Here is a 6,394-nt window from a genome sequence, read left to right on the forward strand (position 1 = left end):
TGATGGGGGGCTACCTGGTTGATCCTGCCAGTAGCATATGCTTGTCTCAAAGATTAAGCCATGCACGTGTAAGTACACACGGACGGTACAGTGAAACTGCGAATGGCTCTTTAAATCAGTTATGATTCCTTTGATCGCTCCAAACCGTTGACTCGGACAACTGTGGTAATTCTAGAGCTAATACGTGCAAACGAGCGCTGGCCGCCAGGGATTCGTGCATTTATCAGACCAAAACCAATCCGGGGTCCCGGGCGCGGCGTCGGGACGGCCTCCGCGGCCTCCCCCCTGCTGCGCTCTCACCGTAAGCTTTGCGACTCTGGATAACCTCGGGCCGATCGCATTTCCCCGTGACGGCGACGATCCATTTGGGTGTCTGCCCTATCAACTTTTGATGGTACTTTCTGTGCCTACCATGGTGACCACGGGTAACGGAGAATCAGGGTTCGATTCCGGAGAGCGAGCCTGAGAAACGGCTACCACATCCAAGGAAGGCAGCAGGCGCGCAAATTACCCACTCCCGACCCGGTGAGGTAGTGACGAAAAATAACAATACAGGACTCTTTCGAGGCTCTGTAATTGGAATGAGTACACTTTAAATCCTTTAACGAGGATCTATTGGAGGGCAAGTCTGGTGCCAGCAGCCGTGGTAATTCCAGCTCCAGTAGTGTACACTAAAGCTGCTGCAGTTAAAAAGCTCGTAGTTGGATCTTGGGATCGAGCTGGCGGTCTGCCGCAAGGCGTGCTACCGCCAGTCCCAGCCCCTTTGCCTTGGGGCGCCTCCCCGATGCTCTTGACTGAGTGTCCCGGGGGCCCGAAGCGTTTACTTTGAAAAAATTAGAGTGTTCAAAGCAGGCAGCCACGCCTGAATACTCCAGCTAGGAATAATGGAATAGGACTCCGGTTCTATTTTGTTGGTTGTCGGAACTGGGGCCATGATTAAGAGGTACGGCCGGCGGCATCCGTATTGCGCCGCTAGAGGTGAAATTCTTGGACCGGCACAAGACGAACCAAAGCGAAAGCATTTGCCAAGAATGTTTTCATTAATCAAGAACGAAAGTCGGAGGTTCGAAGATTATCAGATACCGTCGTAGTTCCGACCATAAATGATGCCAACTGGCGATCCGGCGGCGTCATTCCCATGACCTGCCGAGCAGCGTCCGGGAAACCAAAGTCTTTGGGTTCCGGGGAGTATGGTTGCAAAGCTGAAACTTAAAGGAATTGTTTGAAGGGCACCACCAGGAGTGGAGCCTGCGGCTTAATTTGACTCAACACGGGAAACCTCACCCGGCCCGGACACGGAAAGGATTGACAGATTGAAAGCTCTTTCTCGATTCTGTGGGTGGTGGTGCATGGGTGTTCTTAGTTGGTGGAGCGATTTGTCTGGTTAATTCCGATAACGAACGAGACTCCGGCATGCTAACTAGCTACGCGACCCCCCGTGGTCCGCATCCAGCTTCTTAGAGGGACAAGTGGCGCTCAGCCACGCGAGATCGAGCAATAACAGATCTGTGATGCCCTTAGATGTCCGGGGCTGCACGCGCGCTACACTGAACGGACCAGCGTGTGTCTACCCTTCACCGACAGGTGCGGGTAACCTGCTGAACCCCGCTCGTGATGGGGATCGGGGATTGCAATTCTTCCCCGTGAACGAGGAATTCCCAGTAAGTGCGGGTCATAAGCTCGCGTTGATTAAGTCCCTGCCCTTTGTACACACCGCCCGTCGCTACTACCGATTGGATGGTTTAGTGAGGTCCTTGGATTGGCCCTGCCGGGGTCCGCCAAGACCCTGGCGGAGAGGCGAGAAGACGATCGAACTTGACTATCTAGAGGAAGTAAAAGTCATAACAAGGTTTCTGTAGGTGAACCTGCAGAAGGATCATTAAGGCAGCGATGACCGAACCGAGGAGGCGCGGAGCTGGAAGCCGATTTCCCCGACTGCCTCCCCCTGCCCGAAGGGGGTGTGCGGCTGGGATACTTCCGCTCTGCCTGAGCTACCCGCACGCGGAGGGGTGGCGACGGTCCAGCGAGGGTTATCGCCGTGCGGACGACGACGACGGGAGGGTGTGTGGAGCCCCTCTTGCTCCTTCGTACCGACGGACGCCTGGCCTCTCGGGGGGATCCTGCCGTGTTCCCCCCGCCCAGGAAAAAACCCACATGAAAGGCCGTCCCGGGTACCGTTCGCCCGTGCGCCCCTATACCCCTCTCCCCGGGGTTGCGGGACCGGGGGGTAGGTCGAGAAGTCTCGAGCCCTCCGTTGTTCCCCTCCCCGCTGGAGGGAGGGACGGCGGAGGCCGAGCACCTGGGGCAATAGGGCCAAGAAAAATCCCCGATGCACCCCCTCTGTTGCCGGCCGACGTACTGAAAAACCGGGCGCCCCAGAGCTCCCGGACCCAGAAGCGTGACTCTTAACGGTGGATCACTCGGCTCGCGCGTCGATGAAGAACGCAGCTAGCTGCGAGAATTAGTGTGAATTGCAGGACACATTGATCATCGACACTTCGAACGCACCTTGCGGCCCCGGGTTTCTCCCGGGGCTATGCCTGTCTGAGGGTCGCCCCTCCGTCGATCGCCTCCGTGGCGCAGCTGGGGTCCCGTCGCAAGGGATTTTCAGAGGGAGGCCCGAGGCTTCGCACCCCGACGCCCTCTCTCTCTCTCTCTCTCCCTTACGTCCCCCCAAGGCTAGACCCACCCGCCCGGTTACCCTCCGACCCGGAGCGTGCCGTGAGGCTGTCTGTGGAGACACAGGGCTGCCTCCGGAGCTTCCAGGGGTTGGGGGGTAGCCGCCTGGGGCGGCGTGGTAGGGCATGCTCGCAGACCAGACTAAAGACCTCAGATCAGACGTGGCGACCCGCTGAATTTAAGCATATTAATAAGCGGAGGAAAAGAAACTAACCAGGATTCCCTCAGTAACGGCGAGTGAAGAGGGAAGAGCCCAGTGCTGAATCCCTGTCCGTCCGGCGGGCGTCGGGAAATGTGGCATACAGGAGACCGGACCACCTCGGCGTCGCTCGGGGGCCCGAGTCCTTCTAATAGTGGCCCCAGCCCGTGGACGGTGGTAGGCCGTGTATTCTACGGTTGGAATAAAAGTGCAGACGAACATTTGAATGACTTTATTATTGGTTGTAATTTTTCTCAGTTTTACACTGGTTTGGTGCACCTAATTGGGATGAGCCGAAAGGTGTTTAAGCCTAGCCTCTCAATAGGCTTCGCTATCGGCCTCATGATTTCCATATTGTCTGCTTGCTGGTTCTCTGAATGACTGGGGGAAGCCAATACAGGTGGCTGACTGTCGTCTCCATCAGTCCGCCTGTCGTCTCCATCAACCTGGCTGTCGTCTCCATCAGCCAGCCTGTCGTCTTCATCAACCTGGCTGTCGTCTCCATCAGCCAGCCTGTCGGCTCCATCAGCCTGGCTGTCATATCCATCAGCCCGCCTGTCGTCTCCATCAACCTGGCTGTCGTCTCCATCAGCCAGCCTGTTGGCTCCATCAGCCTGGCTGTCGTATCCATCAGCCCGCCTGTCGTCTCCATCAACCTGGCTGTCGTCTCCATCAGCCAGCCTTTCGGCTCCATCAGCCTGGCTGTCGTCTCCAACAGCCTGCCCCGAATTTATTACCAATTCATGGGCACGACACATATCCACAAGTGCTTTCTCCTGGTAAACTTTCTCAGCCATACCATTTGTGTGGACCAGATATCGTGCGAATAAGTGTTTTTCGGAATATCGTGAGAGAGTCCACGTTTCACATACACGTCGTACAAAATGGCTGGTGACATGTGGAAGGCTGTAGCTGTGGAGGAAAAACAATCAGTGCCTGTAGCTGCATATGATAATTTACACTGGATATTCTTCCCCCACCTTTCATGATAACGCCGGAGAGCAGCGGATGGGTTCATTACGACCTTCCCGGTACACGTCAGAAAAAAGTTTGCGATTTCTCGGCCAGCAGCAATGAGAGGTCTGATATGTTCTGCATAGACTTTGAACCACTGAAAAAGAAAAAAATACTTAATCTCGAGCCAGAGGGTATACCTCAAACGAGTTTTGCATGGGGACAACAGAGGGGTTTCAACCCCATGTGGAGTCGGGTAGCCCGGGTCCCCTGGCTTGTAGAAACCTTACCGAATGTTCTTCCTCTGAAAGCACGAACGATGCTACTTGAGTGGATGCACACTTGTGTGTTTTCACACCGACAATCGTCTTTCGAACACCGCGGTACATGTGATAGGTCCTCCCGTTCCACTCTGAAACCTAAGGTGTAAAAAGAAGGGAGATGATTGAGACGGTTCCGCAATGACCGCTGCCCATGCAGACTAACACTACTTACGGTCAAATTGCGAACAACACCTGGCCTTTGGAGGTGTCTTAGAATCAGAAGGGCCTGGAGGTACAGAATAACTTCCCTTCGGTCCTCTTCTGATCCCCCGTCCTGGACATTCTCTATGCTCGCTAGAAATGTAGGTCTTGCTTCGTCCAGTATTTTCTGGCAGTCATTCGGTGTCTTGGAGGGCTTCATCAGCGTATCGTACCTGTGGGGTGAAATACAGTTATAGCACTTTTCTAAACAACAGCCGATGTTTGGTAAAAATCTCTCAGAATATTGGGTACCTCTTGCTCACTGAGTCTTGGCAGACTCCCCTGTACAACGTCTTACGCAGGTCCTCCGTAAAGTTCATAAACACCTCACACGCCCTGTATAGCTGAGGATTCTCTATGCTCAGTTGTGTGCCCCTCAGCTGATAGGTGGTCAATCGCCGAATGTGCTTCAGTATTTTGAGGGAGGTCTGGTTCGATTGTTTGAGGCTGCTGAGTTTTTTTAAAAAAATCATTCACTTTTGTTGGTTTGGTTAAGTACTCCAGAGTTATAAATCTTGGGTTGATAAAGAAAAGAAACCGCGCAACATTCGATACCTCCTGGTTACAATTAGGGACCCCACGGGTTACTGTCAAATATGTGCGGAAGCTATTCTACATGGGGCTATTTACTGAGTGACGCATATACAAGCCGGCGGCCGTTCTAGCCAGGGAGCTTTCGTTTCTCCATTGCCTAGACTGAATGTTTTGTGTGCTGCCATCCATGGCCTCAATGGGGTCCGACTCGGGGCATGGGGCTCCCTCAAAATTGTGTGCAGACTGTTCAGGGACAGGCGCGTCCATCATTTGTGAATATGACTCCACAGGGGGCACGTAGCATGGGTGCAAACAGTCTGTTGGCGCCTGGGTCTGTCCTACAGAGGTCAGCGGTATGTTTTCTAACTGAAATGTAGGTTTGTTTACTATAAAATACCCACGGCTTTCGGCAAATGCTACCACATCTTCCAGGGATTGCAGAGGCTTGAGCTCGCTGAATAGTATAGCTGTGCCCTTAGCCGCGACAAGTCTAAGTCGATCTTTGGCGATAGCCAAGTTTTTTTTTATCTCCGAGACGCTTTCGGACCTCATGCACACCCTTCTCAGATGTGTGGACAGATATCTCGTCACCCTGTGGTACACGGGGCAAGTCAGCGGTGTACGTTGGTGGATGTGGGGAAATAAGCAGCACAAACGTTCACTGCGGTTTTACAACCGTGCAACATGGGGTCCGCCGCAGCCTGGTGTGGCGGTTACATTCTCCTATATGTGGGCGACGAATAACTTCTACTTACCGCTTCATAGCGACACGTTTCCCGCAGTCAAATTGAGCTTTAAAGTCCTTGCATCTGCAGCGGAGGTGATCTGAATTTCTGCCGCACACATCCAGGCTGCATCAGCCGCTCGGCTGATTAGTTTCCGCTCTAGCGGCTAATCACTGCTCTCGCGTAACAGGTGATGAGTCGCTCGCACGGGTGCAAATCACCTGTAGTGCTGCTGGAAATATTCAAACCTGGATATATTCCTCCGTATCTTCTATACGGCATCACAGGGGTTGAGGCACCCATAAGGCAGCCACCTGCACGGTTGAAAAGCATCAGCAGCGTTGACGGAAAAAACCTAACCTATCTCATATACGTTTGTTCTATTGCGCTATATGAGAGGAACCTCATTTTCAGACATTTGGTTTGCGAGGTTAGCTTATGGGAAATATCTGTGTGCAGGAAACTTCCAGAGAGGTAGGAAATGTCAGTGAGCGCATCCGATTTCAGTTCCAGAGCGATTTGCCCGATGAGTCCTTCACACTTAGTCTTTTTCAGAAATCAGAATTTTGACTTCCAGGACCCGCCAAACGTTGGTAAATTGAATCCGCTCACCAGTTCCAAGTGTTTTGAGGTGTCCCCGGTTGCAGTAATGCAGCCTGCCCACTAGATGTCGAAAAAGAGACAAAAAGTGAAAAAGAACCAGAATGAGGAAATTCCAGGGAGCCGAATCCGCCTGACAGTTCCAGGCGATCGGGTACTTTTTGGCATGCGTCCCTAAA

At 53.2% G+C, this 6,394-nt stretch overlaps 1 non-coding gene across 1 annotated transcript; it reads left to right on the forward strand.

Annotated features, from left to right (window-relative positions):
- Positions 1–2,400: 2,400 nt before the first annotated feature.
- LOC141176470 (5.8S ribosomal RNA) lies at positions 2,401–2,554 on the forward strand. The gene has a single exon (XR_012253163.1). It is a non-coding gene; the product is annotated as a 5.8S ribosomal RNA (ribosomal RNA).
- Positions 2,555–6,394: the final 3,840 nt, after the last annotated feature.

This window comes from Phyllobates terribilis, unplaced genomic scaffold (assembly GCF_046119375.1).
Source record: "Phyllobates terribilis strain yellow unplaced genomic scaffold, ASM4611937v1 Scaffold_25__1_contigs__length_18738178, whole genome shotgun sequence".
NCBI classification, from domain to species: Eukaryota; Metazoa; Chordata; class Amphibia; order Anura; family Dendrobatidae; genus Phyllobates; species Phyllobates terribilis.